Consider the following 12,207-nt stretch of genomic DNA (forward strand, 5'->3'; position numbering starts at 1 on the left):
GCAATGGAAACAAAACCCCCCACCCAAAAAAAAAAAAAATAGACAAAACAAAACAAAACAAAACCAAAAAAAAAAAACAAGACCAAAAAGAAAAAAAAAAAACCAAACAAAAAACTCCGAAAAAACCCAGAAAAAAAAAGAAAAAAAAACCAAAAAACCCTCAAGAAAAAAATATATTATATATCTATATATTTTTCTTATATATTGTAGATATTATATATCTATATATCTTTTCTTATATAATATACATCTATATATTATATATATTCTCTCTCCATCTCTCTCTCTCTATATATATATATATGTATAAAAATAATTTTTTTAAAATTTTTTTTTTAATGGCAGGCTAAATCATGGCTTGTTCCTAGCAGTCACTGCTTGGGGTTATCAGAGAAAAGAAAACTGTGGACATGGTAATATTTCCAAGGCTTTGGATGATGTTTAGTGCCTCCACCTTTATCCACCTGCAACACTGCTCCTGATTTAGGAGCTGCTTGTTAGAAACTCCTTTTTCTACCTCTATCAGCATTTTTCCAACCTCTTACACCTAGGAACAATTTTTTTTCTTCCCAAAATAAAACTGATGGATCTCCAGTGGCCTACTGGATGTCCAGAAAAGAGCAATGGAGCTGGGGAAGGTTCTGGAGAACCAGGAGAGGCTGAGGGAGCTGGAAAGGGAAGAAAAGGAGGCTCAGGGGGGCCCTTCTGGCTCTGAACCACTCCTGACAGGATGGGGTCAGGATCTGCTCCCAGGGAACCAGGATGGGATGGGAATAAATGGCAACAGGTCACGCCAGAGTCACCATCCCTGGGGGTGTTTCAACATCATGGCACTTCAAAATATACCCAATGGGGTATTGGCCGAATCTGGGATTTCATGATCTTGGGGTCCTGTCCAACACTGATGATCCTGTGATTCTGTTGCTGCAGTGCTGGCACAGCACAGAAATGTCCCCCAGCTTTATTTTCCCACTGAGCTGCAGCAGTTCTGCTCCTCTTGGTGTCAAACCCATCCTCAGAAATGGGAGAAGAAAGCAAATATTCAGCTCCACTTGTCTGTATTTCTGAGGGGGAAGTGACATTTCACAAATACTCAACTATGCTGTTCTCAACATCCAATTTTCTATATTGGATTCATTTCTACTCAAATCTACTTACTTCAGAGGGCTGAAATGTTAATCCAACAAGTCCTGCAGTTTTACAAGCAGCCCTGTGGCTTTTCTTTTCATCTGCCAGTTGCATTTCAATGACCCCACAGCTTCAGGGCACTGAGACAACCATTACTCCATTAGAACACTTCCATACAGCAATAAATAATTCCATGCATGATAATTTTTGAAAGGAAACCAACCTGCCCATGGGTCAGCTGTGGGATGCACTGGTGGGGAAATGTGGCGCTGCAGGAAACGTGAAACCAGCTGTGCAGCAGAGCTGAGCTGCTCCTTGCTGCTCCCCTCTTTGACCTCTGCACTGGGACTGCCAGGGAAAAACTCCGGCTGGTGACAGCTCTGCTGGATTTGAGCATTTGCAATTCCGAGCTCTGCTCAGCGCACCACTGAGCACTTGTCAGTTGTTAATCAGCCAAAGTCAATTAGCGCTCTCGCTCTGGATTTGCTCAGGGTATGACAGCCCTGAGTGGCTCTGTGGGACTAAAAAAAACAGCTGAGAAAGGGGAAGGAGGTTTTTCTAGAAATTCCTTGGTTCTGCACGACAAACTCAGGACACCTCTGTGCAAATTTTGGCTGAAGTTTGTAAACTTTTTAGAAAGTTTTAAGTTTGAGCCAATCCCAATGAGCCATTTTATTTAGAATTCTAAAGATTCTGGCCAACAGGACCAGAATGAGAATTCTAAATAAATTGGCGAATTCTACATAAATTAGCTAATTCTAAATAAATTGTTTGTTCTAGGAAGATTTTCCCTCAGAGGAACCTCCTGGATGAAGAATTGCCCAGCAGGTGAGGGTGGGGTGCCACCCCTTTGCCTCAACAGGATTTTGTGTGGCCATCAGTTGCACCCAGGATTGTTTGTATTCAGTGGGGAACATGAAGGGACTCCAAAATTATGGATAATGTGTAATAAGGGTGAGAAATTCCTCCTTTTTATTAAAAAAAAAAAAAAAAAATGCAGTGCAGACAAGTTCAGGATAAAGCAGAGCCTTGGGTGAGCTTCTTCTAGATCAAGGTTGGATTTGAGACCTCCTGAAGCTTCATCCAGTCTCACTTATTCTCCCAAGAAAGTGGCAAAAAAAGGACAATTCATGATTTTTAAAACTCTAAAAAACTCTGAGAATAAACATTGTGTTGACTCTTCAAGAAAATGCAAATTGTTGTGATTCATCTCCAGTCTCCCATTCCAGAGCAGCACACAGCTCAAACCAATTAACGTCGTTCTTTCAGAATTTTAAGAAACGAGCTTTCATGTTTAAAAAATATTGAAATTTTGGGTTAAAAGTTTTAATTTAGTTCACCTCTTTTCTCTCAGGAGATGCATTCCACGGGGCACTGAATTATGCATGCACATGGACAAGAGGGATTCATTCACTGGGTGTGGGGACTTTGTTTTGTTGACACTTCCTTTCATATGGAAAATCCAAGCGCAGAGTTCTCATCTATTCATGTTGTGGCACCCCTTGTAAAAGTCGATATGTCACTATTTTCTGTGTGTCAGCCCAGACTGATGGCACTGCTGACTTTCAAGACAGGTCAGGAAGGCACTGGAAAAAAAAGCAACAACCTTTCCTTAAGCAGAGTGATGCTAAATGTCACAGAACAGAGATTTAGCAGCAAATTTTGAGAGCTGACATGCAAAACGTGCCCACTGTGGAGTGCAGGGGCTTGTTTAAATCCCAACAAAATCTGCAATATTACACCCAGATACCTCATTGCTTCCTCATTCCCCTCCAAAGCTTCAATCCATCTTTGAAGGGCTGAGAGCTCTTTGCAGCTCAGCATCACCCAGGGCAGGGCTCAGTGGAGTTCTGCAGCTCCTGCTCAGCCTTGGAAGTGCATCCACTCTCATCCATTTCAGGATATTGTCTCCTTCCCCATTAGCCCATTCCTCCCAGTGGATTCAGAATAAAAGTTTGGCTCCAAGCTGCTTTTGGCTACCCAGAGCAGCATTAGAGCAGCTTGAGCAGAGGCTGGAAGCACCTCAGAGCTGGGAATTCTGCGCTGGCATCAGCCCCATCTCCATTCCCCATCCCCTGCTATTTTTTAAAATTCATGCATCACCACAATGCTGCGAAGCACTGCAAAAATCCATCCTTGACTTGCCTTCAGCACACGAGAATTTGAGGCTGAGAGCTGAGCTGAGCCTTTTTTACACAAGCAATTGTCACCAGAGTGAGCCATCCTCCTGTGGGATCTCAGCACCCCAGTCCTGAGGTACCGGGCCACCGAGAGCACCCTTGGGGGGCTCGGGAGTCCTGGAATGTTCCAGAAGTGTCTGGTGGCTGGACTTTGATCCTACACGGGAGACGACACCTGTATGAGGATAGGAGGGTTTCACCGGGGTGAATGGTGAAGGGATTGGTTAATTAGAGGGTGAGACACAGGGTTTAGGATTTATGTACAGGGGGGTTTAGAGAAGTAAGATGGAGGAATTGGGGCGTGTCCTGTCCTTCTTCTTCTTCTTCTTCTCCTCCATCTTCTGTGGTGATGGTGGCACTTTGGGATTGGTCATTACTAAAAGTGCACCGGGCAATAAGAATAAATGGTATTGGGGAAAAATGATAAATATTGTACACGTAACAATGGGTATAAAGATGGGTGACTGCCCGGAGGGCAGGGAGTGTGCTCATGGCTGGCTGCTGAGCAGACCTCTGTCGGGCCGAAAGAAAATCTTTTAGATAAACAATTAATAAACATAAAAACCGAAAGAAGAACTGAAGCCTCTTCTCGTCCTTCGATACGCGGGCTGCCCCAAGGCCACTCCGGGCCTTTCCAGGCCCTCCAAACAGCCGAAAACCGGACATCCTCCCTGCAGAGAAGGGGATGCAGGGATTGGGAACCAGAGATCTCTGCTTGGCACTATCAGAGGTCACTGGAATTGATGGATTGGGAATGAGAGGATCTGCAGAGATTTCTGCCCAGCACCCTCCAGAGTTTTCGGTTTGATGGATTGAGAACCAGAGATCTCTGCCTGGCATTGTCCAGATGTCGCTGTTTGGGATTGATGGGAACCTCAGTCTTGTTTGGGATTGATGGATTTGGAACCAGAGGATCTGCAGAGATCTCTGCCTGGCACTCTCAGAGGTCACTATTTGGGGTAGATGAGAACCTTAATCCTGTTTGGGATTGATTGTTTGGGAACCAGAGGATCTTCCTGGCACTCTCCAGAGGTCACTGTTTGGGATTGATGGATTGGGAACCAGAGGATCTGCAGAGATCTGTGCCTGGCACTGTCCAGAGCTTTGGGTTTGGGATTGATGGATTGGGAACCAGAGGATCTGCAGAGATCTCTGCTTGGCACCCTCCAGAGCTTTGGGATTGATGGGTTGGAAACCAGAGATCTCTGCCTGGCACTCTTCAGAGCTTTGGGACTGATGGTTGGAGCCAGAGAATCTTCCTGGCACTCTCAGAGGTCACTGCTTGGGATTGATGGATTGGGAACCAGAGATCTCTGCCTGGCACTCTTCAGAGCTTTGGGATTGATGGTTGGAGCCAGAGAATCTTCCTGGCACTCTCAGAGGTCACTGCTTGGGATTGATGGGAACCTCAATCCTGTTTGGGATTGATGGATTGGGAACCAGAGGATCTGTCTGGCACTCTCAGAGGTCACTATTTGAGATTGATGGGAACCTCAATCCTGTTTGGAATTAAAGGATTTGGAACCAGAGGATCTGCAGGGATCTCTTCTTGGCACTCCCCAGAGTTTTGGGATTGATGGATTTGGATCCAGAGGATCTGCCTGGGTTCACTTTCACACCTGATTTTTGCCTGCTCTTGCCCGTGACCTCTATTGTGATGCCCCTATTGTTGCCTCAGTGCTGGAAATCAAAGGCAAGCGCGGCCTAAAAATACTTGAGGAGAAAAAAAATGAGCTTTAATAACTTGGTTTTACCTTTGCATTTCAAAGGATCTGTCACAGCACTCAAAGAGCCACATGTTTTTAGTGATAATGCCGCCTATACCAGAGACAGGATTCTATTCACACCAAAAGTTATTGATTTTTTAAACTGAATTGGAGTGAAAATAGAGGTGAACAAGATGCTCTCCAGTCCAGTGATACACTGTAGAACATGTCAGTTGGAGGTCACTTCATTTAATATATAAATATATATAAAAAATCTCTATAAAATGTGCACAGCCAAGCCTGGAGGTGGCAGAGCAGCTTTGTCACCTGGGTGTCATTATTTCCCAAAGTTTTCCTGGATGTTAATGTAGAATTCTATGAGATCATATTTATAAGAGCATTAAATAACTCCCAACAATATTCTGTCATTTCTAGTCCCATGCAGCACTTATTGGGAAAGTATGGGGAAAACCCAGCCATTTAAAACTTAAAGATTCCACTTTTAGCTTCTTCTAATATTCCATTTCTTGGGAACTTGCATCTTATATCCAACATTTTCAGAACTTTGATCAGCTCAACAACATCTGTGAGATTTTCTGGAACTGGAGGATAATTTCTAGTTGCAACTTGGTTTTTAATATACAACAGATTGAATAATTGTGAGTGACAGCCATAATTATTTAAACTATTGCACTGTGTAGCCCCACCTCCCCTTTAATGGTTCAGGGAAGAATATATGTATCAGATTAGCATAAATTTAATTTACTGTCTCATAGAAAATGCAAATCAAGAAGGCAAAACTTTAAGTAGCATTCATTTAGTTTTTCATGCAGGACAAGGATTCTTACCAAGGGTGAGGCAGAAACAAATCAGCATAAACTTTGTGAGTAATTTGAATTTATCTGTGAAGGTGGAGCACAGTGCTGTGTGTTCCCTTTATGGTCGGGCTGATGCTCTTTTGGGAATCTTGAATTTCTTGTTCTTACTCTAGCATTTTTCCCAAATGTGCTGGGATTCATCCCCCCTCAAATTCTTTCCTAAAACCTATTTTTATTTTTATTTATTTTTATTTTTATTTTTATTTTTATTTTTATTTTTAGTTTATTTTTATTTTTATTTTTATTTTTATTTTTATTTTTATTTTTATTTTTATTTTTATTTTTTGTTTATTTTTATTTTGATTTTTTTTTTATTTTTATTTTTATTTTTTATTTTTTTATTTTGATTTTTATTTTTATTGTTATTTTTATTTTTAGTTTTTATTTTTATTTTTATTTTTATTTTTATTTTTTATTTTTATTTTTATTTCTATTTCTATTTCTATTTCTATTTCTATTTCTATTTCTATTTCTATTTCTAGTTTTATTATATTTATTTTTATTTTTAATTTTATCTTTATTTTTATTTTTATTTCTATTTTCATTTCTATTTTATTTTTACTTCATTTTTATTTGTATTTTTTTATTATTTTTATTTATTTTGAGGCCAGCTCTTCAGCACCACCAGCGAGCTCTGACTGAGGGTGAGAATTCCCCAAATATTTCCAACCCAAGGCCGAGATTCAGCTTTGCTTTAACTCTGGCACTGAACTCGCAGTGGAAGATCCATTATTTCCTTGCTGGGGATGATTAACCCAGAGCAGTTACCAGGGACAGGGGGTCAGACCAACATCTCAGCATCCCCACTCGAACCACCCTGGGAGATGCTGCTCTCCCGCACATGATGCCGAATTTTGCCCCAAAAGGCGAGAATAACTGCCTAAGAGACTCAAGTAAGTCAGCATAGGCAGGAGGTATTTTATTACGACGCGTCGGAGAAATCACAAAAGGGATTTCTGGCTATCTCATGACAGAAGCAAGCTTTTATACAGTCTTGGGTGCAGGGTTACATCATATTCATAAGAGGCGTGGTGTGGGCGGAGCGTGGGCGGAGACATCTATTTTGAGGATTATTCTTGGTGGTCCTTCCGGTCCTTCATCGCGGGCAAGGGTCTTCTGATGAGTCTTCCTCTTTAAACTTTTGAACTCCCATCCTAATATGGTCAATTCCCGGTGTACTTGGCTTGGTCCCCATGGCTTGGCACGGCTCTTAGGGTCAGCTTGACATTATTAGCTCTGATCATGCTTAGCTCGACAATTCCCTTATCCCTATCTCTCTTTATTGTTTGCCCTGCTTACCAAACTTCAAACAGAAGGATCCACCAGGATTGCTTCTGGATTAATGAATAACCTATCATGCAGCATTATCAATAATTCCAGGATTGCTTCCGGATTAATGAATAACCTATCATACACATAATCATGCATATTCATAAGAGGCGTGGTGTGGGCGGAGCGTGGGCGGAGACATCCATTTTGAGGATCATCTTGGTGGTCCTTCCGGTGCCTTCCTCATGGGCAAGGGTCTCCTGATGAGTCTTCCTCTTTAAACTCTTGAACTCCTATCCTAATATGGTCAATTCCCGGTGTACTTGGCTTGGTCCCCATGGCTTGGCACGGCTCTTAGGGTCAGTTTGACATTATTAGCTCTGATCATGCTTAGCTCGACAATTCCCTTATCCCTATCTCTCTTTACTGTTTGCCCTGCTTACCAAACTTCAAACAGAAGGATCCACCAGGATTGCTTCCGGATTAATGAATAACCTATCACACAGCATTATCAATAATTCCAGGATTGCTTCCGGATTAATGAATAACCTACCATACAGCATCATAAGCAATTCCTGAGTGTGGATGGGGGCGAATCCCCTTGTACCTAACATGAGACCACCCGCCGGTGATATGGGATATGGCTCCAGTGTTAGGGGTCGCGTGAGTAGCTAATGGGATGGGAATGGGATAGGACTGCTCAGGGTTGATTCTCAGTCTGTGGCTCTGCCTAAGCATTTTGATAACAAAGTTATGTTCTTGTGCAGTAGTAAAATGCTGATCGGATGGGCAGTTTGGGGCTTCACACACAAAACCTCCCCTCAGAGCCTTTTTTCTGGCAGGCCTGGGAAAATAAACAGGCTTTGAAGCACACCCTGAAATCCTCTCCAAACTGCGAGTCAAGTACGACTTTCTGCAGCATGACAAGGTTTTAACATGATTCCTATGTTTATATATAAATATATTTAAAGTCAGAGTTCCTTATTTATCATAGGATTCGAGAAACAAAGGTCTCCTGCCTTTGATTTCCTGGGGGAAAACATTTTACAGCTGCCTCAGGAGAGTTCTGAGGGTTGTTTAAAGTCATCTGCTGTTTTTAAAGATGGAAGTTCAAGGGAAATGATTTCAAAGGAGCTCAGAGGAGAGAAGCTGAAGCTGGCACATCTTCTCATTTGTGTATTCCTTAGCTCTGATTTGAAGGAAGGAAAAGTCTCCTTGTTTTGTAGAGACAGAAGGACTGAAATTGCCAACAAAATAAATCAGCTCTGAAGAAAAGAAGATTTGTTTTCGCCTGTCATGTGGATGTAGATCCCACCCAAAAGGAATTGTAAGCAGAGGTTAAAGGAAGAATGCAATGGCTGAACCTCTGCAGCCTCATCATCTGCATTAAAGATGCAATTCAAGGAGAGGCACTGGAATAAAATCTCTTGGGGAAGCATGAAACAAGGCTGAAATGTTTATGGAAAACAGTGCAAAAGAGATATATTTTTAATTTTCTCGGCAGTTTTCACTGTACATCCCCATCTGTGTTTAAAACACTCATTATTATTTTTTAAATTTTTTTTTAAGGTGATGGGAATGCCTGATAACATCTGGGAGGTTTTCTAGAACTGGGGGATAATTTCTGCTGGCAATTTGCTTTTCTAACATACAGGTAAGACTTCTGGAACAGAAGAAGTGGGAAAGAGCATCCTGCAATCCTGCAGTCCCTTTCCCCGGGAATCACTTGACCTTTGGAGCAGACCCTGTCGGAGGGGTTGCTTCTCTTCAGGGCTCTGTTTAGAAACAAACACTGCACAAAAGTTCCTGAAAAATGTTTGTTTAATTCACCTGCAGCGACAGCAAGAGACTTTGTAAACAGCCTTGCTGATAGTCTCTGCTTAGAACATCATCTTAAATTGGTATATCACATTACACTCACAAAAAACAAGAAAAAGCTTAAGTTAATTAAAATTAATTGATTGCCTTTCATTTGCCACTGGTGTGCTTACAGTTCCCTCATCTGTGGCACCTCCTGAACCGCTCACAACACGACAGAACCATTTCAAAGGGGGGGAAGTGATGATTTTATCTCACTGAGAACACAGTGGCATCATGGGAAGGTGGATTATCAGCCACAATGGTGTGTCAGCTTCATTCCTGAGAAAGAACAATTCTAGAGATGATTTTTCCATCAGATTTAATATCTGCTGCTCACATTAAGCATATTTGTATTTTCTGTTTGATCCTAGTTAATTTTTTTATGAGCCTTGGCCGTGTTTTCTTGATTGCCATAGAAAGATCTTTGTTATTCTATTACCTATAAAACTAAGTCAGTCTCTCAATTTCATTTATTTGTGTCTTCATTTAGCTCCACGTTTCTCCCCAAGGTATTTAGGGCTCAGTGATTTCAGAGTGCTCTCCTGAACACTCAAGGCAAGGCTTTGACAGCTCATTTCAGACCTCTCTAAGCCAATCTTCTCCAGCCTGCACATCAGGTTCCTCTTGTCCAAAGCCTGGATCAAGCCAGACCCTCTTTGGATTGAGTTATTAAAGACACCGAGGGCATGAACACCTTTGACAAAAATTTATGTAATTTATGATGATGATGATAATTGCAATTTAAGAATTCCATTTTTCAAAGATCATTTTGCTGAATTTTATCAGCAGAACAATGCCCAAGGAGTGGTTTTGCTTAGAGTCCTCACCCATTGCTTTCCTGAGCCATCTCAGCCTCTTGAGATTTGATCAATATTATGAGAAACCTGATCTGGTTGTCATTGAAACCACAGCAAAACTTTCTATTTTTTTTTTAATTTTTTTTTTCTGCCTGGAAACATGGCCAGGCTCTGATGTTTGTCTTTTAATTAACAAGAAGAGAGTTTAGATGAGTCTGTGTGTGGCTTTGTTTGATGTGGTGGTGCCTTTCCTGGGGCTCCCACAGCCACATCTCCGAGCCCTTTCCATGGGGGCCAGGGAGCAAAGCAAGGGAAGGATAAAACAGCTCTGAAGATGTCCCCAAACCAACAAAAAGTACAACTAATTAAATGACTTTAATCTTTTCAAATGATTTGAGGTTTGTTTTCCGTCTCCTTCCCTGGTGATTTCTCAGCTATTCAACATCAGCGGATCCTTTGTCCAGGCTGTTCCCCAGACTGAATAAAACCCTGGTGGAAATGTCCAACCCTGACTTTTCTAATCCACTTTTGCAGATTAATATCTAAACTGAGCTGTGCTTTCTGTCCAGCCTGCCTGGCATTCTCTCTGCTGCTTTCAAATAATCACTGGTCCCAAAGAAAGGATTAATCTGTCAGTTCTGATTTAAATCCTTTATCAATAAATATTTGAAATTAAGACAAATGTGATAAATAAGGGATTTAATTAACAATGGAGGTTTAGTGTTCTTTTCCTTTCAGGTTGGGTTTGGCTTTTACACTTTCTGAAGTCTTTGGAGATTATTCAGTTTCTCTTGCAATCTTTTAATCTCTTCCATATGAAATATTTAAACTTTCAACATGCAATAATTACGAATAAGATCAAGATTGGATCTTAGAGCTACCTAAGGTAAATTCTTTCATTTCAGTAGTGATGGCCTGAGAGCATTCAAGTTACAAACTCCACATTCTCCTGTTTCCTTTAAGGCAATATTTCCTCTGCCTCTCTTATTTCAGTGTTGTTCCATCATGTTCATTATGTTTCAGACTTGCTGACTGAAAAAGCCAAATTCCACCTGCTTGATTTGCCTATAAAACCTCCTTCTTTAATTTTTTTTCTGAGTTTTCTGAGTTTAGGGTTGACCTGAGGTCTTCAGGCTTCTAAGTCAAGTTCTAACTGGATTGTGAAAGGGCACAGAAAATTCTGTCACAGAAAATGGAACTGAGATCCTTAAAATCCCAGTGCATCCCTTCCCTTCCCTTCCCTTCCCTTCCCTTCCCTTCCCTTCCCTTCCCTTCCCTTCCCTTCCCTTCCCTTCCCTTCCCTTCCCTTCCCTTCCCTTCCCTTCCCTTCCCTTCCCTTCCCTTCCCTTCCCTTCCCTTCCCTTCCCTTCCCTTCCCTTCCCTTCCCTTCCCTTTTTTTCCCTTTTTTTCCCCTTTTCCCTGTTTCTCATTACCTGCCTGAACACACCATTATTCCAAGATAAAACTCCTTTGATTCTCCTTTTTATCACTTCAGAACTTTTTACAGGTGAGTTGTTGGATTGTTGCTCCAGCAGGATCTTCCTCATTCCAGCCCCAGGGCAGAAACACATCTTTGAGTTTACAGAGAGTTTTAGTTCCTCCTTTACCTTCACTTCCATTTGGGGATGTAAAAACAGCAAATGTCTTCATTTTGTTCGTGCCAATTTCTGCTCTATGTAGGGCAAATTCTTCCTGGTTTTGTGGCTTCATTTGAAATCTCAGCCAACATTCTGCTGTTTGATCTTTTTTTGGTCAGTAACAAGAGTAGCTGTTGTGATCCTCTCTCAGTTCCTTATCGTGTGCTGTTTAATATTTGTAATTACGTGGCTTTGCTGCAGAAAATCTGATGGACAAGGCACATTCAGAGCTCCAACCCCCAAAATGGGGCAGGGGGAACCTCCTGCAAAGCACTCCCTGCTCTGCTGTGGGCCTTGCTCTCCCTTTGCCCAAAAAGCAGGGGGGAAAATAGGAAAAAATGTCTAAAACTTTCCTTTTTTTCCATTTTTTGGTAAACTTTGTTTCTCCCTGCCTGGCAGGAGGCAGAAGCAGCTAATGTCTCCCTGCTGAAAGCATTAACTGATTGCATTGTTGCTTGAGCACAGCAGCTGTCCTTATACATTTAGACTCCCAGTGACAACAAAATTAAGGCAGCCTCTCCTTCTGTCAGGCAATAAAATGATTTTCTCAACTTCTTTATTTCTTCTGAGAACTTCTTAGTGCCTGCCTTTCTGTGGCTGCAGCGAGATGCTCCATCTGAACTGATCAGAATCAAGGGGACCTTTTACTCAGTGCTTCCTCAAAGGAAGAACAAAAAAATAATCTGTATTCCAGAGTGCCCTGAGGGCTGATTTCCTCCACTTTCCCATTTGCTTTAGCCTGGTACATGTGG

At 41.7% G+C, this 12,207-nt stretch overlaps 1 protein-coding gene and 1 long non-coding RNA gene across 2 annotated transcripts in view; one reads left to right on the top strand and one right to left on the bottom strand.

Annotated features, from left to right (window-relative positions):
• The window catches only part of LOC141730678 (uncharacterized), a 50,461-nt gene extending 46,991 nt beyond the window's left edge, over positions 1 to 3,470 (top strand). Inside the window, exon 3 of the long non-coding RNA XR_012582293.1 lies at positions 346 to 3,470. This is a non-coding gene — a long non-coding RNA (uncharacterized LOC141730678). The remainder of the gene's footprint in view (positions 1 to 345) is intronic.
• Positions 1 to 12,207, bottom strand: part of CHL1 (cell adhesion molecule L1 like) — a 607,847-nt gene that overhangs the window by 87,082 nt on the left and 508,558 nt on the right. The gene's annotated exons all lie outside the window — the stretch shown is intronic.

The sequence above is a fragment of the Zonotrichia albicollis genome, chromosome 12 (assembly GCF_047830755.1).
Source record: "Zonotrichia albicollis isolate bZonAlb1 chromosome 12, bZonAlb1.hap1, whole genome shotgun sequence".
In the NCBI taxonomy this organism is placed as follows: domain Eukaryota; kingdom Metazoa; phylum Chordata; class Aves; order Passeriformes; family Passerellidae; genus Zonotrichia; species Zonotrichia albicollis.